Source organism: Typopeltis vanoorti, chromosome 7 (genome assembly GCF_054136105.1).
Source record: "Typopeltis vanoorti isolate ZY-2024b chromosome 7, IOZ_Tvanoo_1.0, whole genome shotgun sequence".
NCBI classification, from domain to species: Eukaryota; Metazoa; Arthropoda; class Arachnida; order Uropygi; family Thelyphonidae; genus Typopeltis; species Typopeltis vanoorti.
Window position 1 is genome coordinate 4,231,089 of NC_143555.1, and position 24,129 is coordinate 4,255,217.

Genomic DNA, 24,129 nt, shown 5'->3' on the forward strand with positions numbered 1-24,129 from the left:
AATAAAGATATTCTAAATATTTAGAGTAATTACTTTGGAAGATTGCTAAATGAAACAATAAGTGAAGGAATACTGGTAGAAAATCTTCAAAGATTTTCGTCTTCAAAGAAAATGAATGCAGTCAGAATTACATAGTGATGATTACATTTACGGATAATAGTGAAGTCATCACTATTATCAGTAAATGAGGTGGTAAAGCCATCAAAAACTTGAAATGTGAAAAACCTGCCCTGCTGAAGTAGATGATATTCAACCAGAAATGTCAAGAATAGAAATATAAAAGTTTCACAATGGCTGAATAATTCAGCAAGCCTGATCAGAGAAGAGGATCAAATTCTTGATGACTGGAGTAGAGCTCTCATAGTATCAAACCCTGTCGAGGGTTTATTAATTCATGTTAGAGGTTTAATGGAATATTAACAGCACCGAGAAAAGATTAAAACTAATTTTAATACTTCCAATATTTCGTCTCCATCACAGAGACATCTTTTGGGATTACAAAAACTTTTTGTAACAATACACACACAAATACAATACAAAGTGAAACTAAAGTCCTATCTAGGTGGTGTGCCCTCTATGGGCAATTGCAGGTGGCCTAGGATGTAAAGAGGGATCTCTGATAATTATCAGAAAACTTTAATTATCAGAGATCCCTCTTTACATCCCAGGCCACCTGCAAATGCCCATAGAGGGCACACCACCTAAATAGGACTTTAGTTTCACTTTGTATTGTATTTGTGCGTGTGTTGTTACAAAAAGTTTTTGTAATCCCCGAAGATGTCTCTGTGATGGAGACGAAATATTGGAAGTATTAAAATTAGTTTTAATCCTTTCTCAGTGCTGTTAATATTCCATTAAACCTCTAACATGAATTCTTCACAGCACTTAAGCCTCAAAACACGGTTTATTAATCATCGGACCTAAACCGTTCACAGGATAAGGTGGTCACCCTATTCCCTGGTGTATCCTAGGTCCGCAGTGGTGTTGAGTTCTCAAGGCCGGTTTGCGTGCTTTGCGGGATGAAAAACCCCAGATAAACTCGTGAGAAAAACCCTACTGTCCACTGCCCAAGACCGACTAACTTGGCTATGGCTGAGGAAGATCCTTCAGTTCCTCACGTCTCCAATGGAAATCGAACCTAGGACACTCCTTCCTCAGGCATATGGTTGCGAAGCACAGCCACTAGGCTAACCATGCAGATATAGTATCCATATATAAAATGGAAATAAAACTGAATGTGAGAATTGTGCACTAGACATGCTAAAGTAAGTTTCATGGCTTACTGTAACTTACTGTTAAAGAGAGTGGAGAGCGTATGTGCGCAAAATGCAGGCAGTTGGAGGAAATAAGTACATTAGATATATCGATATCCGACTTTGTTGCTCCAGGAACGGGGAATGAATGTAGGAAGACAAGTAGTGTGATAGGAGAGAATGAGAAAATAATAGTTGATAGTGTGGAAGGTGTGAGTGACTGTGAAAGTTTAGGAGATGGTTTTGTTTGGGAGAGTGAATTTAGATTAAGAGTGACTGACCTGCAGAGGGAGATAGATGAGTTGAAAGAGGAGGTGGAATGTCTTGTGAATGAGAGCAGAAGTATGAAAGATAAGATTAGAAGAATGGAAGAGATAAATGCAAGGCGAATCAGAGTAGGAGAGAGAGAGAATTTAGGGAGTATGAGTGAGAGAGAATTTAGGGAGTATGAGTGAGAGGTATGGGGGTGCTAGAAGAGGAGAGAATGGAAACAGTAGAAGAGAGGGAATGAGAGAGAGGTATGGGAATGCTAGCAGATGAGAGGATGGAAACAGTAGGAGAGACGGAATGAGAGAGAGAGATATGGACGTGCTAGAAGAGGAGAGAATGGAAACGGTAGGAGAGATGGAATGAGAGAGAGAGAGAGAGGTATGGGAATGCTAGAAGACGAGAGGATGAAAACAGTAGTAGGAGAGACAGAATGAGAGAGGGATATGGAAGTGCTAGAAGTGGAGAAAATGGAAACAGTAGGAGAGAGGGAATGAGAGAGAGATGTATGGGAGTGCTAGAAGAGGAGAGAATGGAAACAGTAGAAGAGAGAGGTATGGAAATGAAAAAAGAGGAGAGAATGGAAACAATAGGAGCGAGGGAATGGTAAGAGGTATAATGTATGGCGACTCAATGATCCGTGGTGTTCAAGATAGGATGCGTGAGGAGTGTTTGCCAGGAGGAACAATAGAAAGGGTGGCTATGGCAATTAAGAGAGGTGAAAGGGTGGATGAGATGATTGTGATGGTAGGAACGAATGACTTGAGTGGTAATGTAAGTCGGGCAGCAAGAGATATGAGATTTTTGCTTGAGACTGTACAGAAGAAGACAGAGAGAGGAAAAATAGTGTGCGTGTTGCCTAGGTATGATAATGATGAGCTGAGCAGAAGAGCGGTGATATTGAATGGCATAATAGCGAGAATGTGTGACAAGAGAGGACTGGTATATGTGGATGCTTGGAGTGCGTTTGAGGAAATAGAGGAATTGTATGCAAGAGACCGTTTACATTTGAATGAGGAAGGACGTAGGCATCTGGAGAGATTGCTGTTCTGAATGAGTCAGTGTGTCCCAGGGAGGATGATAGCAGGGGTGGCCTCTTGTGGGAATGGATACTTAGGAGAAGGGAGACAATGTCAGGTAACACTGAGCCCAGTGGAGTCTAGAAGGGATAATGCTGGGTATAGAAACAATGGCATTTATATGCTTTATACTAATGCCAGGAGTATCCGGAATAAGGGAGAGGAATTGGTGGCGCAGATAGCATCAGCCTGGAAAAAAATTATTGCGATCACTGAGACGTGGTTGACAGAAGGAGATATAACAACAGGAATAGAAGTCGCTGGTTATAGCATTTTTTGTCAGGATAGGAGGGGAAGTGGTGGTGGGGTACTGCTTATGATAAGTGATGACCTATGTCCTCTAAGAGTGGAGAATTTGGAAGGAAGTGAGACAAATGATTTTGAGAGCGTATGGTGTGAGGTAGAGGTAGGCAAGACAGGATATTTAGTGGGGTGTTGCTACAGACCCAGGAGCACAGAGGATGGGGACCAGGAGATGTTTAGACAGCTAAGTTTGGCAAGTGCAAGAAGAATGATTGTTATGGGAGATTTTAACTTCAGTAGTATAAATTGGAGAGAGGAAGATGCATGTAGCAATAGAGGAATGGAATTTCTAGAATTCTTGAGGGACAAATGTCTTAGGCAACATGTAACAGAGGGAACAAGAGGTTCAAAAGTTTTGGATTTGGTTATAGCATCAGAAGAGTTGATAATAACTGAGTTGACGTCTCTCCCACCAGTTCGAGAGAGTGACCATATGGTGTTGACTTGGGAAATGAATAGACATGCAGGAGTATCAAAGAGACAGGAACTTATGTGGAATTATAAGGCAGGTGATTATAATAGTCTTAGACGTCAACTTCGGGAAGTTTCATGGAGGGAGGAATTGGAAGGCTGGGATATCACTAGTGCGTGGGAAATTGTGAAAGAATATTTGTTATCAGCAATGGTAAGTTGTATACCACGAGTGAAGAAGAGGACGCAATTTGGAGTAAAGTGGATGACAAACAATATTAAACAGGAATTGCATGCGAAAAAGAGGCTATGGAAGAGATATAAGGAGACAGGTGAAGAGATGCATGAGGAATATAAGACACAGGCCAGAAGAGTGATTAGTGTGGTAAGGAAAGCGAAACTGGAATATGAGAGGAGATTGGCCCTAAGATCCAAAGAAAATCCTATGGAATTTTTTAGCTATGTGGCCAGTAGGAGGAGAAATGACTGTGGAAGAATGATATTGTGGGATAAAAATGGGAATAGAGTGACTGATGCAGACGACATAGTGGAATTGTTCAATGAACACTTTATTGGAGTATTTCATCCTAGAGGAGTCAGTTTTAATGCTAGAGGGATAGGACTGGTTCGAGGTCTGGAGGTACAGGAGGAGAGTGTGTTTCAGATACTGAGTACTCTTGATGTCAGTAAAGCTGTGGGACTGGATGGTATTTCACCATGAGTTTTGAGAGAATGTGCTAGAGGAATTGACAGTGCCTTTAAAGTGGCTTTTCAATGAAAGTCTGGCTTTGGCAAAGGTGCCTAGGGAATGGTAGGAAGGTAAGATAGTGCCATTGCATAAGGGTGGTAACAGACTGGAAGTGTCTAATTATAGACCAGTCTGTGTGTCATCAGTAGTTGTTAAGATCTTGGAGAAAGTAGTGAGGGACCTTATACAGCATTGGGCAGATGAGGGTAATGTTATCTGTGAGAATCAACATGGATTTGTGAAAGGACGCTCTTGTTTTAGCAACAATATGCTAGGCTTTTATAATAAAGTTACAAGAACATTAGATGAGGGAAAGGCATATACTGCAATTTTCTTAGACTTGGCGAAGGCATTTGACAGGGTGCCACATGATAAGCTGATATTTATGTTGCAGCACATGGGTCTGGATGTCAGATTGATCAACTGGATTCAGTATTGGCTGTCTGATAGGTATCAGAGAGTTGTGTATGGTGGAGCAGTTTCCAGGAGGCAGAGGGTTACAAGTGGGGTCCCACAGGGCTCAGTACTAGGACCTATATTGTTTAACCTTTATATCAATGACATAGCCAGTGGATTGCAGGGGGATATTCAGTTGTTTGCGGATGATGCGAAGCTGGGAAGGATTATTAGTAATAGTGCAGATGTGGTAGCCCTGCAAGAGGATTTAAATAAGCTAGATAGATGGGCAAATGAATGGGGGTGTCAGTTTAATGCAGCAAAATGTAAGGTCTTGAGGTTTGGGAAACATCGATGGGATGCTGCATACTCTATGGGAGGAGTTATACTGGAGGAAGTAGGTGAGACAAGAGATCTGGGGTTGATGATTGATAGAAACCTGAAGTTTAGGGGACATATTGCAAAGGTGGTGAAGGTAACACAGAGGATTGCTGCTATTATGAGAAGGACACTGACCTGCAGAGATAAGAGGGTTATCATTCCGTTGTATAAGTCTCTGATCAGACCACACTTGGACTATTGTTCTCAGATTTGGTCCCCAGGATTTGAAGGGGATAAATTAACTGTGGAAAGGATACAAAGACGGATGACAAAGATGGTTTCAGGACTGTACAAGGATAGTTATGAGGATCGGCTGAGAGAATGTGGACTGCAGAGTTTGGTGGATAGAAGAAAGAGAGGTGATATAATTGAGACTTTTAAACTGTTGAGAGGTGGTTACAGGGTTGACACTGGGGAGTTCTTTCGCTTGGTTGAACAGTGGGAAGGAGTGATGACAAGAGGCCATCCCTGGAAGTTACGAAAGGAAACTGTGAGCAAGAGGCTAAGGAGTGGTTTCTTTGTGTGGAGGGTGGTTGAGCCGTGGAATGCATTGCCTGATGGAGTGGTGGGAGCGAGAACGGTCAGTGAGTTTAAAGAGTGATATGATAGACTTTGTGTTTCTCAGGGGGGGGGACCTCCCCTCGATGAGTCTTGACAGACTTTATGTCTTAGGAAGGACCTCCCTCGATGAGTCTTTTGACTCCTTGGAGGCCTGAATAATAATGATAATAATAATAATAATAATAATAATAAATTATACAGAATTTTTATTAAAAACTCCAATATATTTAATCCAACGTTATGTGGACATTGTCAGGGAAATAGACTGTTAACTTCATTCAAAAGATGAATCAAAATAATGAGTCATATGCCATGCATATATTAGCTTGTGTCTCGTTTGCAGCTGAAGTATGTGGTATTACACTGTTAGAGTTCAGAGAAATAATTGTAAGTTGCACAATTAAAAAAATTATTTATAATAATTATTAATTTAAAAAACTTATAAACAACTAATAGTGGTCACTTCCCAAAACCTGGATATTGGCATGCAGTTTGATCAGTTCAGGTTCAGACAATTTCTTAGCATTTCACTTATTTTAAGGAAAAGACAATCAAATTTGAATTTGCTGTAGTGAAGAAGTTTTTGTCTGGTTTCAAAGAACTCTGCGTCTAGTGCTAATAGTGTGAGAAGCAAGACCAGACTTGTCAGATTTCAAAAATGTAATACAGTCTTGATGTTCTTCAATTCTCTTGAAGGCTGAACTACCAGCCTGTCCAAAATAGGAAAGATGAAATGAGTAGGGTACTTGACAGTACCTGGTAATGTATCCTTTGTTGATGGTAGAAAGGAAGACAGTTTCTGAGCTGGTTTGAAGGAAGCATGTAGACTGAATTTATGAAAAATCCTTGCTATTTGTTCAAGGTTCCTTTTCTTTTCACATCATATTTCACAAGGAATCTTTATCTGGACTTTTTCAATTGAAGGTGAGTTAGCCGATTTCATACAGAGGTAGCAGGGTTTTTTCTCATGGAAACTCGAGTTTTTCATCCCGCATACAGACAAATCGGCCCTTCAGAACACACGCAATTTACAGACAAAAAAATACTAGCTGTGGTAGTGGCCAGTAGATGGCGCTGATGTTGATGATTGGTGGTAGAGGTTCGGTGTAGTGGTGTAGACGGAGAGTTGTACAATAGGTGTCCTCCCGTGATGAGTCTTCGGACTCCTTGGAGGCATTATTAATTAATAATGCCTCTTCTGGCATTATTAATTATTATGGTATCCAAAAAATGGTAGTTGGTTATTGGTTACATGAATCCAATAACCATCTGTCCTTTTTAGATACCATAATAATTTGTAATCTCACAGGTCATGTTGAATTTTTAGTTTATCGGAAGCCAACCTCTACTGGTAGATACATTCATTCATCCTGCCACCATCATTCATCACAAAAAATGGATATTATCAAGCGTCTTGTACACAGAGCTCACATGATCTGCTCTTCTGAACCTCTTATTAGATGAACTGAATACAGTTAAAAGGAATCTGATATTTAATGGATACCCTAAAACCACCATTCAAAAAATTATGACTATCATCCTTCTACCAGACTACAATCCAATGCAAAAAGAATTTCAATGCCTTACATTATAGGAACCTTGAAACAAATAGCTAGGAAGAAAGCATAAATTCAATCTATGTGCCTCCTTCAAACCAGTCTGGAAATTGTCTTCCTTCCTACCATCAACAAAGAAGACATTATCACCTCTTTATCATCAAGCTTTCTGCTCATGTCATCTTTCCTATTTTGGACAGACTGGCCTTTCTGCCATGATTAGAATTGGAGAACATCCAGTCTATATTACATTTACTGAATCTGACAAGTCTGGCCTTGCTTCTCACACTAGTGGCACTAGGCACAGAGTTCTTTGAAACCAGACAAAACTTCACTTCAGCAAGTTCAAATTTGATTGTCTTTTTCTTGAAACATGTGAAATGCTAAGAAATTGTCTGAAGCTGAACTGATCACTATGAATTGTTCATATAAGTTTTTGTTTTTTTTTTAGTTAAGAGTTATTTAAATTTTTTTTTAATTGTTCAAGTTACTACAATTATTCCTTCGAACTCTAATAGTGTAATATCATATACTTCAGCTGTGACCGAGACACAAGCTAATATATGCATGATTTATGACTCATTATTTTGATTCATCTTTTGAATGTTGTTAACGGTCTATCTCCTTGACGATGTCCACGTAATGTTGGATGAAATATACTCCCTCAGCCCAAAAAAAAAAAAGAAACCGAACTTTTCAAAAATGGAAGAAACTAGCGGTGCCATCTGTTGTATCTTTTTGTTGTCAAAAGCGGCAACCATCATTAGTATTGTGTTAACTGTTTATGACATTTGTTTTATTAGAAGCCGAGTTATAGTGCCAAGAGTGACAGTGTGTTTAGACGAACAGTCGGAAAATGAGTTTCAAACAGAGAGCAGTGATTGATGATTGACTTTTGTGTTAAACTTGGTAAAAGTTTTACCGAAGTGCGTCAAATGTTTCAAAAAGTATACGGTGATGAATGCTTATCCCGTACTTAAGTTTACGAGTGGTTTAAGCGATTTCAAAGTGGTCGTGAGATGCTTGAGGACAACGAAAAGCCAGGCCATCCAAAAACTGGACTGAGCAACGTTAACATCCAAAAAGTGCTTGATTTCATCAAAGAAAACCCAAAATTGTCCGTGAGATTGATTGAAGATGAATTGGGGATTCCAAAATCAACTGTGCACAACATTTTGACCAAGAGTTTGGACCTTCTTAAATTGAATTCGTGATTTGTTTCCCCACAAGTTGACCTCCCACCAAAAAATGTATCAAATTGATACATTTTTTGCATTAAAACCACTCGTAAGGACTCAGACTTCCTTGAAACGATCGTTACTGGTGAAAAAACATGGTATTTTGAGTATGAGCCCAAAACAAAGTGTTTAGTGGAGACCACCAGAAGAGGGACACCAGACGAGGGAAAAAAAGTCGCTTGGAGAAGTCAAAAGTAAAGATGCTGATTTGTTTCTACAATTCCAAGGGCATTATCCACAAAGAATTCATTCCACCTGGCCAAACGGTCAATGGTGAGTTTTATCTCGAAGTTTTGAAGCGATCGAAAGCAAGAATTCGTCGCGTACAGCATGGATATCGTGATGCAGACAGCTGGTCACTTTTGCACGATAATTTACCATCTCATCGTTTGAACATTGTGAGACAGTTTTTGAACAAAAACCAAGTTTGTGTGTTGGATTACTCGCCGTATTCACCTGGTTTAGCATTCTGTAACTTCTTTCTCTTCCCCCCAACTTCATTTGCCGATGAAAGGAAAGCGATACGACACCATTGAAAACATTCAAGCGGCAGTAACCACGACCTTAAACAGATCCCAAAAACCAATATAAAAAGCTCATTTAGCAAATTAATTGACTGTGCCAAACGCTGTAACAAAGCTGAGAGAGAAAGAGTATTGATTGAAATAAATGATCTGAATAATTATAATTGGCCCGTGTTTTATTTTCTATCAAAAGTTCGGTTTCTTTTTGGACAGAGGGCGTATTAGAGAGTTTTGAATAAAAATTCTATATAATTTTTTGGTCTGAGTTCAGACCAAACAGAGGCTATCAGAATCAATTTTCAATTTTAGACATGTAGGCAAAAAAATAATGGTAATATTTTAAAAGATCTGTATTTAAATTTCATAAGTCTGGAAAAGGCCTAGGATAAAAATGACTATAGAAATACTGTGAAGCCAGTAAATGTCAGCTTTTGAATTTTTGCAGAGAGATGCTGCAATCTCTTATCAAACTTCCCAGTTTTTTTTTTTTTTCATATTTTTACATGCCATAGAAAATGAGATATGTATTTTTAATTCACGTCTCAACAGATTAAATAAAGTTTGAGACATGATTATCTCCACTGTTATTCCTCATCTATTTCCTTCCTATTATGAAGGAAAGTGGCATTAGGCCTGATTTCAAAATTGGGAATATTCAACTGAGCTTGTTTATTTTATGCAGGTGATCTTATACTTAAATAAATCCAGTACCAGTATTCAAGATTTCCTAACTGAAGCAAATGAGCATGTAATAAATTTGGTATGAAAAGTAGTAATGCTTAAAAAGACAGACTATGAAAATGGTCAGGAACATTGAAAAATCAACTGAATGGAGAACTTATAGAATAAGTAAAATATTTCAGTTGTTAGGCACAATTTTTAGTGAAGATGGCAAGTTAAATATGGAAATAGATGACAAAATTACAAAGTTGGTATGGAGTGTGAATAATTTAACTGAATTAATTAATATTGAATAATAGAGAAATCATTCAAAATGCTAAGCTAACTATATTCGATTGATACCAGTTTTAACTTATGGATCTGAGAGCTGAGCTAGAAATAAAACACTTTATCAGAGACTGGAAATAACAGATATGAGAGTTGCAAGAAACAATGTCAAGCTCCTTTCTCATATCCTGTTAAGAAACAGGAGTTATGAGAAAGGGGCTTGACATTATTAACATTCAGAATTTGTGAGAATAGTTAATCTCAAGTGGTATATTCATCAAGCAGAATGGGAAAGGAAAAGTTAACAAAATAGATATTTTTTGCTAGGATGCCAGGAGAAAGATCCAATGGAAGATGAAGATCTAGGTGGATTAATGTAGTAAGAAGTGCTCTAAAAGTCCAAAATATAAGTTCTAACAATATTTGAGTCCTGACAGATAATAGATTAATCTGGAGGAAAATTGTCAAAAGGTCATGAAATTTTTCATAATACCACGTCCCCCCCCCCCAAGGTTACTTATTTGGAATTTCGTGATATATTTTTCAAAATTCTTTTATACAGAGAAATGCAACATTTGTCACATATATCTGCATATCTGCTATCTCCCCCTCATCCATAAGCGATGCATTTGAACACATTGCAATATCTAGTGGGATGTTTCCTTTTTTTGGTTCAAGAAGAACTGGGGTTTGGAAGAGTCTTCCTTTCACATTAATAAGTTTGTCACCATGTAAGGTACATTCCATTTTAGTTCTTACTCTAAGCGTATGAAAAGTTTGAAAAATTTCTTTGATGACAGTCAGTTGAAAATCTGCAAGTATTGTTTTTTTTTTTTTCATCATCATCATCATATTCCTGATATATACCCTCAAGGGGTGCACAGGATATGATAGCACTACATGAAAAATTACATCATTACTAACTTCCTATCTACAATTTTCTTCCAAATCAGTCTGTTACCCGTCAAGACTCCAACATTATCAGATCTTATATTTCTATCGTCTAAGGCACTTTGTACCATATCAATCCACCTATATCTTGGTCTTCCTCTGGGTCGTTTTCCTGCCAACTTGGCAGAGAACACTGTTTTGCTAATCTTTCCTCGCCCATTCTGTTCAAGTGACCATATCACTTGGGATTAGCTCTGCTAACGCATTCGTGGATACTGACAATGTCAAGTTCTTTCCTAATATCCTCGTTTTTAATATGATATTGCCATTGATGCCATCTGTTCACGCCTATAATCTTTCTCAGGACTCTCATATCTGCGGTCTCTAGTCTTTGGTTAGGTGTTTTACTTCTGACCCAGCTCTCAGATCCATAAGTTAAGATTGGCTTGAATGCTGTCTTGTATACAGCTAATTTAGTTTTTTGACTAATTTCTCTCTTATTCCATATAAATTTATTCAGTTGGCTTCCTACCATACCAGTTTTGTTGATTCTGTTGTCTATTTCCATATTTAATTTACCATCTTCACTAAAAATAATGCCTAAGTAGCTGGAATGTTTTACTATTCTATAGGTTCTCCATTCACAATGAAGTTGATATTTTCAATGTTTCTGCCTATTTTCATTGTCTCTGTCTTTTTAATGCTGACCTTCATACCATATCTATTACAACAGTTATTCACTTCAGTCAGGGAATCTTGTAGCGATTTATTTAGAAGCATAACATCATCTGCATAAAGCAAAGAGCTGATATTAACATTTCCGATTTGGATATCAATTTTAGTACCACTTTCCTTCATAATGTGATCCATATAGATAATGAATAACAGAGGGGATAATGTACATCCTTCTCTAACACCAGATTTAACATTAAACCACCTTCTGTACTTCCTTCAATTCTAACTGCTGACTTACTGCTCAAATGAAGACTAAGTATTGCTTGATATAATTTCCCATTGACACCTTTTACAAAACTTAAATACAGATCTTTGTTATGTTCCCATGCTTTCTCAACTATTTGTCATAAAGTGAATATCTGATCCTGACAGCCTCTATTTGGCCTGAATCCAGCTTGTTCTTCACCAAGCTTTTCTTCCACAATTCTTTTCAACTGTTTCTCAAGCATAGATCTTGCCAGGAACACTCAGTAGGGAAATACCTCTGTAATTCTCACATTCAGTTTTATTTTCCTTTTTATGTATGGGTACTATTAAGAGCTCTACTCCAATCATCTGGAATTCGTCCCTCTGTCCAGGCCTTCTGAACTGTGCAGTGAAGCCACTGGAAGACTTTTATCTATACTTGAGCATTTCTGGTCGAATATCATCTACTCCTGCTGCCTTTCCACATTTCAGGCTTTTGATGGCTTTTTCTATTTCAAGTATGGATATGTATTCCTGACTGCATGCCTGGTCATGTTTTTTACCATTCTGCTATCTTTGCTGTTTCATTTAGAAATTTTTTGAAGTAATTACTCCATACTTCTCTAATTTCTTTTACAGCATTCTTTCCTCCATTTCTGAGCTTCAACAACCTCCAGAATATCTTGCCACCTTCTTGATATTTATTTTCTATGTTCTAACCAAAGTCCTCCCATGACTTTTGTTTAACTAGTTTTACACAGTGTTTAGCTTTCTTACATTTGTCTCTGTATTCTCGAAGAGCACAAGCTGACTTATTTGACAGGAACTTTTGATATGCCTTCTTCTCTTCTTTCACTGCATCTTTAACTTCTTGTATCCACTATGGAGTTCTGATGTTTCTATCCTTGCAGACAATCTCACCACATGCCTCTCATGATTCTGGTTGAATCAATCAGTGTTTTCTTCAGGACTTGCCAATGAATCTCCAAGGTTTGGTTCCTATTCTCAAACTCTTTCATTTTTTCTTCAATCATGTTTGTATATTTTAGTCTACAGTTCACATCTGAGAACTGCTCAACTTTTATTCGTTTTAAAACTTTCTTACATGTTCTTCTTTTCAATATGAAATTCCGTTTTATCCTGCTCAAGACTAAATGGTAATCACTTCTGATTTCAAATTCTCTGTACACTCTGGTGTCCTGCACAAGGGAGAAAACATCACTATCAACAATAACATAGTCAATGAGACTTTTCTTATTCCTTGCCTCTTCTCTTCTCTCCATGTGAATTTGTGCACATTTTTATGTTGGAACATTGTGTTAGTAATAACCAGTCCATGTCCTGAACAGAAATCTAACAGGTATTTGCCATTATTATTAGCTTTGCTCTTTTCTCCAAATTTTCCCAATATATTTTTGTATGTCTGACAATCATTTTCTACTCTGCTATTTAGATCTCTAACAAGGACCGACTTTTCCTCTTTCATTGTGTCAGTTGCTTTCTCTAAAGCCTCAAAAAATTCCTCCATTTCTACCTTAGTAGAACCTTCTGTGGGACCATAGGCACAAATAAGTCTTATTGTCCAGTTCCCCATTCTCATATTTGCCCACATCACTCTACTCAAGACTGCCTGCCATTCAAGAAGATTAGCCTCGTATTTTGTGATGAATACTATGGCTACTCCTTCTTTTCCTTGATTGTCACTGCCTAAATATAACACTTTGTATTTTTTGCTCAGAAAGATCTCACCAGTTTTTGTCTTTTTTGTTTCTGTCACCCCTATTATGTCGATCTGGTACTTATCCAATTCCTCAGCTAGCTCCATTTCTTTGCCATTCAGACTTCTTATGTTGATAGTACTGATCTTGAACTCTGGTGATGTTGAGTTCAGGTGGGATTTAAGAATTGAACCAGTAGCTGACTTTTTGCTGTTTGCCCTGGTTCCCTGGCAAAAACAACAAGGGTCTTGTTTAACCAGGCGACGGTCCAGGTTGCATTAAATTCTGTTATGTTGTACCATCATTATTTATTTTGGTTTATGCCAATAAGCATACAATTTGGTTGGCTAAATCCCAAATTGCCAGCCCATCCCCATTCGTTCAGTATCGAGGTAGATACCTAACAGGGTGCACTACGAGAAGGTGAGGATTCGATGTTAGATCTGCAGCCCTGATCGGTTCTCTGCATTCCTTTAAAGGCTATGTGGAGGTCTCCTCTCAGTTATATAGCTTTGACCCTTGAACAAATGTTTTTTTTTTTTTATACTGTCTTTATTTACTTTGTTCAGTGTTTGGGAATTTAGAGTGATGTTCAGGTGATGAAAGAAAGTACTTTCTCTATCACTTCAAGGCCTTACACAAACAATCAGCAGAACTACTCATTTTGTCTGACCTGTTAACCTCCATATTCTTATTATATTCTTTCACACAGTGGACTTCATTATTGACTGACTGACCTAAATGTCTCTCTTTCCTGTTGATATCTTGTAATATCTTGACTTGTGGTCAGTATGCACACTTTCTGCTACTTTTACTATCCCTGGAAAGATGCAAACCATATGACACATTAGCTTTGGAAGGTTTCTTTTGTAATGTACATTAGTGTAAATTTTCCTCCAGATAGCAGATGTAGACAAAGAAGTGCTTGAGATGGACAGAATTATATTCATAATAAATGTCACAGCATAGCATTGTACTTGTCCATAAGGATGTGTGCATTGCATTATGGAATACTAAGGATACAATTGATGTGAGGTCATTAGTCACTATGTACAAGTAGCCCGGTCGTGAAGTGAGTTCACGTTTAAACTTTGTTTGCATATACTTGATTAAAGGATTAAATCAAGAATATAATTTCTTGACATTATAGTATAACCAAGTGAAAAAACTTTCAACAAATGTCACAGCATGCCTATGAAATTCAGACGTGTTTAAAAGTTGTTTCAGTAAAGACTTTTTAATGCAAAAGCATGCTCAGGATTACTCCAGCTCAACAAGGACACCGTTTTTAAACTATTTGAGATAACTTGAGCTTAGCAGTGAAAAAGTTAAGTGGTTCTGTAAAAGATAGAAACTATGTATATTATACTTGACAAGAAAAAAATTAAAACAATAATATAATTTCTTGTCAAGTATAATTATACTTTGTATCCTGAGGGTATTAATTGCACTCCACCTCGATGAAGTAACTTTTTATATATGTGGTTCCTTGCACTCACATTAGCACCTTCTTTTCTCTGTTTTTTTTAAATGGCTGAGTTCATTTGATAGCGATACCCTGATATGCTTGGATGCTTTTTTTTTTATGTGCATGTGTTAGGTCTGCATTATTCCGTGTAATCTTTAGATCTCTGTCATCCTCTTGTTTTTTAGGTAAATAGGCTTTCCTGTATTTTGGCTGGATTGCTATGTAAAAATTTTTTCTTTGTAATAAATTGCATTTTTTTAGAATGAGTAATAGTCTATTTTCAATCATGTTAAAGTAAAACATGGGTTAGAATAGCCAGATCATCTTCACTTGCAAAGCTACCACTTGTACTAAGATAAATTGGTTGGTCATGGACATAAATGTTGAAAAGAAGGACGAGTACATCAACTATAATCCAGAATCTTTTTTGTATGCACCATCAACTATTGTTGAATTAAGTCCAAAGAACTATTTGTTTTCCAGCAGCTGTAGCAAAACTGTGTAAGTTAGTAGTTCTTGATAATCTTAAAAGCTGGCATCTAGTCTGCATCTTTTAACTTTTACTTTAAAAGATAGACTTCATAACTGTGTTATGTTTTCTCAAACAGTGAGCTAAAAACAATCCATCTCAGTTTGACTTTTTTTCAATTTTCCTTTTTTTTTTTTTTTGTTCTTGATGAAATCTGCCCCTATTATACTTATTTTGCTGTTTTTTTTAGTAAAAGATAGGCTGCTCATCAACACTGATCTCAAGGAGCATCATATATTTATATATATAGTTGGCTGAGTTGTTAGCATATCTGCTCTCCAGTCAAAAGGCTGCGGGTTTGAATCCTGCCATGGCTATGGATGTTTGTGATTGTCTGTGAAAATACTAGTGGTGGTGGTGGGCAGTAGATGGCATTGACATAGATGATGCGGTTCACTGTTGTTGGTGGATTGAGTGGTGGAGACAGAGAGCTGTAGAGTAGGTGTTCTCCCTTGATGAGTTTTTGGACTCCCTGGAGGTGTAACGTGATAATAATATTTATATATATAATCTATATTTAATCTCCTGATGAAGTTCCATTTGCTTTCCTACTGCTGTGAATGCAGTGCCTTGATTTTTTATTCCATATTTTACTTCTGCTATTGCAATGGCCAGATTGTCACCAGCTCTTATGATATCATTTTTCTTTTTCGATATTCTTTATATGCTTTACCTTGACTCTTGAATTGTGCAACATGTTTGCATCCTTTTGGAATGTGGTGTCACAATATTTTCTGCATCATCTGGACAAACAAAGACAGAATAATTTTAGAATGTTGGCCTGGTGATAAGTTTTTCTTCTAATTATACTGTGAAAGACATCTAGTTTGCTTTCACAAAATTGAAACATCAGCAAAGAGAACTAAGTTGGGCATAACTACTCTCTTAATTTGAACCATAATAGGTCTGTGTTGTGTATATGGTACTGGGCCTAACAATATCTTCACACACATTAGTAATTTAAATGTTAAGAAATATAAGATCAGGGTTAGATTCCCAGTGCCATCTTCCACTTAAAAGAAATAAGTAATTTTGGGATATATATTACATCAAGGAAAGGATTTTCTGCCCATTATTCCACATTCACCATCTTCATTGGTTTGCTGATTATCCACACTGTTAAAATCTGCCTGTTAAAATCCACACTGTTAAAATAGCTGTTAAAATCACCAATAAATATGTTAGCAATATGTTGCCAGCCTGGCTGGACGAGTGGTTAGCATATCTGCTCTCCAGCCAAAAGGCTGCGGGCTCGAATCCTCCCCCCCATGGGCATGGATGTTGTGATTGTCTATGAAAATATTAGTGGTAATGGTCGGTGGTAGATGGCGTTGGTGATGAAGGTAGTTGCTGTTGTTGGAATGGTGAAGGCGGAGAGTTGTAGAGTGGGTGCCCTCCTTCAATGAGTCGTTGGACTCCCTGGAGGTGTTGCATAATAATAATAATAATAATAATAATAATAATAATAATAATTAGTTGTTGGTATATTAAAATGGAAATATCCTTGAAATTTTGTGCTGTGGGTTTGTAAACAGATGGATTACCTACTATACCACACTGATGACTTTAGTGTCATCGTACCTGGAAGATCAGATACGTATCCCTGGTTTTAAGAAGGCAGTACTTCTGTATTTCAATTGCTGACTCTTTAAAATGCACCAAAAATGTTATGAAATGTTTGCTATTTGTTCCTAAGGCCAAATGGAAGATACATTATGATAACAAAACAGAGTACAATTATGCTGTGGGTTTGAGGATGACTGTATAAGTAGGTTTTAAGCATACAGTATAAGGTACTGTTATGGTTTAAATTAAGAGAGTAGTTACACTCAACTTCGTCCCCTTTGCTGATGATGGTTTCGATTTTGTGAAAGTAAACTAGGTGTCTTTAACAGTATATTTAGAAGAGAGACTTAACACCATTAGGCCAGCATTCTAAAATTATCCTGCCTTTGTTTGTCAAGATGATGCAGAAAATATCACGACAATACATTCCAAAAGGAAATTCAGAATGGAGGCCATGATAGTACCATTTAATTTTTTATACAGTTCATTCAAACTATAGCAAACTGCTATAGAGCTGTAAAAAGTCCAGCTATTCCAAATGAAATTTAATATTGCAAACTACCCACTATAACAATCACCTTCTAGTTTCTACAAATTTGCTGAAGTGAGAGTTGACATACATTTTAACCAACAACAGGGAAATAAGTAGTGTAATAAAAAAAAAGTCAAGTAATATGAAAGGTAATTATGATGTCTGAATTTCTGAGGATAAGAGTTTCTAAATTATTTTGGGAATGCTTACTTTTTTTTTTTTTTAATAAAAAATGAGTGGAGAAGAAGGGGATCTTGTCTGACAAACACTTATCTGTGAACTTTTTTTTGTTATATTGCTATTAAAAATAAGTTATTATTAAATTGAGTACTAGAACTTATTGTGGGAAGGCACGTAGTTCTACACAATCCACCTCTACGTTACACCAACTAATACACTGTGCCACTGTATTTTTTTTTTTTAATTACGGTATTTGCCAGTATATAAGACACACTTTTTTTCTTTGAAAATAGGTCTGAAAAACAGGGCACGTCTTATACGCCGATACTCAGTTTTTTATTATTTTTATTTCTGGAAATTTTCTCTGTTCTGAGTTACGCGATTTCTTTATTGCTTCCTTGCAGTGTGTGAGAGCATTCCAGTTACGTAGTGCAGTGTTTCTCAAACTTCAGACATCTGCGTTCATATGATCGGTGCGGTATTAACAAAAGATCATGCTGCTAAATGACAACGACAGGCCGACAGTTGAGTTGAAATGCTAATTCTCTTCAACCGAATTCCTTATATAATATCTAAAAGACATTCACTATATATTTCTTCATTTTAACATGTTCACTCAAACAAAACCATAGGTTTCCAGTGAAACATATGGTTTTGCTTGAGTCATACAGCATTTTCTGTGGGGGGGGGACCATGTGATTCATGAGTTGGTGCCGTTTTTATCCCAGTTGTCTCTAATTGCACTGTTTGTTGAGAAACGTATTGCACAGCCTGCAGATGTCTCTGTACCTTATTCAGTGATACAACAGGAACGTTTTACGATCTCGAACTTCACGGATACATTGAATTTTATTCTATGCGTTAATGATGCATAGCCTAAAATTGCCACGGATCCCCTGAAGACCTTTCACGTACCCCCAAGGGTATGCGTACCACACTTTGAGAAACACTGACGTAGAGTTCAGTGGATGCGCATGTGCTGTCATCGACGATCACGGTTGTGTCCTGTTCGTTTAAACATTCCAATTGTTGTCGCAGTTGTGAACGGTGATAAATTTATGCCATTAAATTTTCTCTAAATTTCTTGGCAAATTATGGCTGAAAAGCGTCAGCATTGTTATAATATTGCATACAAGCTATGTGTGGTTGCATGTGCTAAAGATCATGGAAACAGTTCTGCAGAGGCATTTCGGACCACCCCCAACTGAGAAAATGATAAGAACTTGGTGAAATCAGGAAGAGGATTTAAAAAAAAAGCAACTCACAGTAAACATAACCTACAAAGTGGAACTGCAAAATAGTCAGAACTTGAGGCAGAATTTTAGACCACAGAAAAGCGAGACTTTCAGTGTCTACAATATGATTATTCATCAAGTAAAAGCGATAGCCACTAACAGAAGGATCGCCAACTTTACTGGATCAACATCATGGTGTTCAAGATTCATGAAGAGAAACCAGCTATGTATGCAGACTAAAACAAAAATATCACAAAAGATGCTAGCTGAATATGAAGAAAAAAATGATTGAAATTCATCGATTTGTCATTAATGCAAGGAAACGAGAAAATTTTGAACTTGCACATACAGCTACTTTGACTGCGTATGGCCTTATGTTTAAGACGACGTGAAGGGAGCGGAAATGTCTGTGTTGTGCACATGAAATCACAGTGCTGCTGCGAGGACCTGGAAGCTCCTACAACTGAGCAAGCAAGGTAGCTTTGACTAGGCGAGCAAGCATCGGCCTTCGATACACAATGCAAAGCTCAATTATTGCCGCACAAGCTTAAGACATCTTCTGTCTACAAAAATAAAAGGTTAAATGGGATGCTTATAAATGCATGCATTTATTAACAAATAAATATTACTTCTTTCTCAATTAATGAGCTTGTGCAGCAAGCATGGAGAATTCGCCACTGAAAAGGATGCAAGTAAAAGAAAGAATGAATATGAAAGAATAACTCTTTGGAATGCAGATGGTGTGAAGGTGATAGATGCAGAAGAAGTTGCTAAACTAATCAGTACCCATTTTGCTAAAAGCTATCAACCTGTTGTATGCAACATTTGAGCCCAGTGCTACATCTTCACTGGATAAAGAAATTCAGTATGAGGCGGTATTAGAGGTATTGCACAAACTGAATAAGAATTCAGCAGTACAAACTGATGGGATATCAGCATGGGTGCTAAAAGAGTGTTCAGCTGAATGGGCTATTCCTTTAATCAGTCTATATAATTTGAGTCTCAGAACAGGGAAGGTTTCACAAGTGTGTATGGTAATCCAATTGCACAAGGGTGGTGTGAAGATTGATGTGTCCAACTATTGACCAGTCAGTATCTCAGGAGTGGTGGTGAAGATTTTGGGTGTGCATATCTTTGCATATGCTTTATCTGCATTCAGAAATGGATTGACAGACAATCTCTTCTTTGCAATGAACAGCATGGGTTTACTAAGGGAAGGTCATGTTTTAGCAACATGCTCACATTCTGTAATAATGTTATAATCAAGCTAGACAAGGGAAAATGGATACACCATGATACATTTGGATTTTGCTAAGGCTTTTGGCAGAATACAGCATGGAAGACTCTTGCATATATTGAAGAATATGGGTTTGGATTATAAAATATTAGTGTGGATAAGAGGATGACGGAATGACAGATATTAAAAAGTAGTATATGGGGAATGCGGTCTACAAGATTCAAGGTAACCAGTGCTATGCCTCAAGGATCTATCCTTGGTCCACTGTTATTCAATCTGTATAGTAATGACATTGGAGAGGATTTGACAGACAACATACAGCTGTTTGCTGATATGCAGTACTTGAAGAATGATGAATGGGGTGGAATTGTGGGCATGGGAAAATTGATACAAGGCCTTGATAATTATGTTAGAAGAAATTAATCAGCCTAGAGATCTCCGAGTGTTTAATAGATAGGAAGTTGAAGTTCAAGGACTATGTAGCAAAGATTGCAAATACAACTCAAAAGATAATTGCAATATTGAAATGAACTTTGACATGTAAAGATAAGGATGCCGTTTTGTTTCTTTACAAGGCCTAATAAGACCTCACTTGGACTGTTTTGGCAAGGTCTGGTCTTCTGATTTCCATTGCGATACTGATACATTGGAGAGAGTGAAAGGAGAGTGTTAAAAATTATATCAGGATTGTGGAATACTTATTATGAAGATAGATTGAGAATTTGTGGTCTGCACGCACACACACACACACACAAGAGAAAGATGGGTGGTATGATTGAGACTTACAAACTTCTGAAAGGGTAATAAAGGATTTCAATTGATGGAATGTTTCATTTTATGAAGTTTAGGGAAAGGACAAGAGGACATCCTTGAAAGCTGAAAATGAATGCTGCCAAGAAGGCAGTGAGAGATGTAGATTTTTCTCTCGTAGGATGGTGTGCGATTGGAATGGATTGACATTGGATGTTGTGTATGCAAGCAGCGTGAATTAATTCAAGAACAAGTTTAACAGCTGGTGTGTGTGTGTGTGTGTGTGTGTGTGTGTGTGTGTGTGTGTGTGTGTGTGTGTGTAGTATGTGGCTTTCCTTGATGAGGTCCTGACTTCCTAGAGGTCTCTCACAAAAATAATAATTATAATAATATCGATGACACTAGATTACAGGAAATTGATGAGGCTAGGGATCTGGTGGTGATGTGGGTAGAAATTTGAAATTCAGAAGACATATTGCAAGAATTGGAAAATAGCTCAGCAGATTACTTGGATGTTGAAGAACACATTGATAAGTAAAAATAGGGAGGTTATTATCCCCTCTTTATAATGCTATGGTTTGGTCACTTGCATTTCTAGGGGACCAGGAAGTGGTGGAGAGGATTCAGAGACAAGCAACCAAGCTCATGACAAGTCCATGGAATGTTCCCCATGAGGATAGATTGAAAGTGTATGAGTTACAGAGTTTAGCTGACAGTCAGAGGAGAGAAGGATATGATAGAAACTTAAAAGTTACTAAGGAGATTCTATAAGATTGACACTAAAGAAATTTTTCAATACATGGGGAGTAGGGGAAAAAACAATGGGTAACATTTGGAAGTTGTCTAAGAGTATAGCTATTAACAGTCTGCAGTGGGTTCTTTACTTGGAGAGTGGTAAACGAGTGGAATGGATTGCCAAAGGTGGTTGTGACCACTCCAACGGTGAATGAGTTTAAGGAGATGTATTATAGATGTTATGTTAATGGGTAGCATGGGTCTCCCGCAATGAGTCTTTTGACTCCATGAAGTACATGTATAAATAATAATAATAAATAATATTTCTCATACAGATGACAGAAGGTGATTTGCATAGGTTGTTTATCCAGAAGTTAAAAGAGAAGAACAATGTCAGAATTATCAGCTTTAGCTTTATCTGGACAAAAAAAAGAGAGAGACAGAAAATGGATGTAGAGATGAGTAGAATTATACCCCTGTGACATTTTAGAAGGAACTAAAAAAGCACAACTGCCATTTGTACAGGAGGTACATTTTCCACATTTGATCCTTGCAGTTAGATTTGGATTTGTTGAAGTTTTTCATTTGTTGCATCTTTCAATCTAAGCTGAGAATAAAGAGTTCTGGAGATGCCTCCCATTCTGTGAAAAATTTCTTCCACATTAACCTGGTAACAACCCTTTACCAAATTAAATGTCTCAATCATGTCCCCTCTCTTCCTCCTATTCATATGGCTTTGCAAACTTCATTCCCTCAATCTGTTCTCACATCCCAAAGCCTCAGTTATGACCTTAGTCAGTCTTCTCTGGACCCTTTCCAATATATCCTCATCACCATGAAAACCATGGAACCAAATCTGTGCACGGTTTTGATCATTAGGGCACAGTTTACTTTGAATTCATTAAACGAGGACAAACAGTAAACCAACATTGTTATTTAATGTCATCTGAGCGCTATGGATGCAGTTTTAGGAAACAGTAACCATTATTACAAGAATTGGCCAACACAGGGCTCAAGAAATCCACTCTCCACAGGTGAATTATCAGAGACTAGTGGCGAGTGAATTTTCAGCCCCATTCTAAATGCATTCAAAATATATTGTTTTCTTTGCATAATTTACACTTTTTTTTTTTCATTTTGAAACATCGTCTCATGCACTGTCAAACTATTTGATCACAGGTGATGACAAGACTTTTTAATACGGCTATTACAAAAGTTGGAGTAAATGGAAATGTATATGAAGCTAGTAGCATGGATGGGGGGGGTGCTTACAGACAGACAGCAAAGAGTAATATATTGTGGAGTGGATTCTAGGAAAATGAGGGAGACTAGTGGAGTACCTCAGGGTTCTATACTAAGAGCCATCTTGGTTGGCCGAGTGGTTAGCATATCTGCTCTCCAGCCAAGAGGCTGTGGGTTTGAATCCCGGCAAGGGCATGGATGTTTGTGATTGTGCTACTAACTAATTGCCATATGTACTGCTGACCTGTGTCCTTGTGCAGTATGACCCTTTATATCTTTGCACCATAAAAATTCAAATTTTTTAAAAAAAAATTATACTAGGGCTGCTACTCTAATTTCTATATCTGTGATATAGGGAAAGATTTAAGGGAGGATATCCAGTTATTTGCTAATGATGCAAACTATAGAGAGCAATAGTTGATAAAGTTCATGTAAGATATCCTGTAAGATGATTTAAATAAATTGGCATTGTGGGCAAAGGATAATGATTGTCAATTTAATGTTGCAGAATGAAAGGTTATGCACTTAGAGTTGAAAAGGTTACATATCTATTGATGGTACTGGATTGCAAGAAATTGATGAGGTTAGAAATTTGGAGATAATGGCAAACAGAAAGTTGAAGTTCAGAGGACATATTGCAAAAGTTGGTAAAATAGCTCAAAGGATTACTAGGCTGTTGAAAAACATGCTAACAAGTAAAGATAGGGAAGTTATTATCCCTCTTTATAAGGCTAAGATTTGGCCACATCTTGACTACTATGCACAGATTTGGTCACCTGAGTTTCTTTGGGGGGACCAGGAGGTGGTAGAGAAGATTCATAGAGTGACTAAGCCGGTGACAAGTTTGTGGAATGCGCCCTATGAGGATAGGTTGAAGGTGTGTAGATTATAAAGTTTAGTTGATGGGCAGAAAAGAGAGGATATGATAAAAACTTATATTAAAGGGGTTTTTATAAAATTGATGCAAAGGAAATTTTTCAGTATATGACAAATAGTCAGGGACCTAGGGATCATCTGTGGAAATTGTGTAAGTGTGGTCAGTAGGGATGTGTACAGATTTTATGCATGGAGAGTGGTGAATGAATGAAATGGATTGCCAAAATTAGTTGTGAGTTCCCTGACAGTGAATGAGTTTAAGGAGAGACATGATAGGCTTTTGGGTGAATAATAGTTAGTTTGGGTCTCCCACGATGAGTCTCTATACTCCATGGAGATAGTGTAATAATAATAATTATATGAAGTAGACTGATACCTTAGGCAAGTAAAGCTTTTTGTGTCTAGTAGATTTAAGTTGCATTTCTGGAGCACTAAGCCAAGGTAATGGCTCATCATCATTAAGGTTGTTGTGAATGCATTTCCATACAGACCATTGAGAAGGCTCAATGGATGCAATGTTTTTGAATGATGCAGAATAATGATGAAGGGCCACACTTTTCTTGATGTATTTGATAGAGATTCTG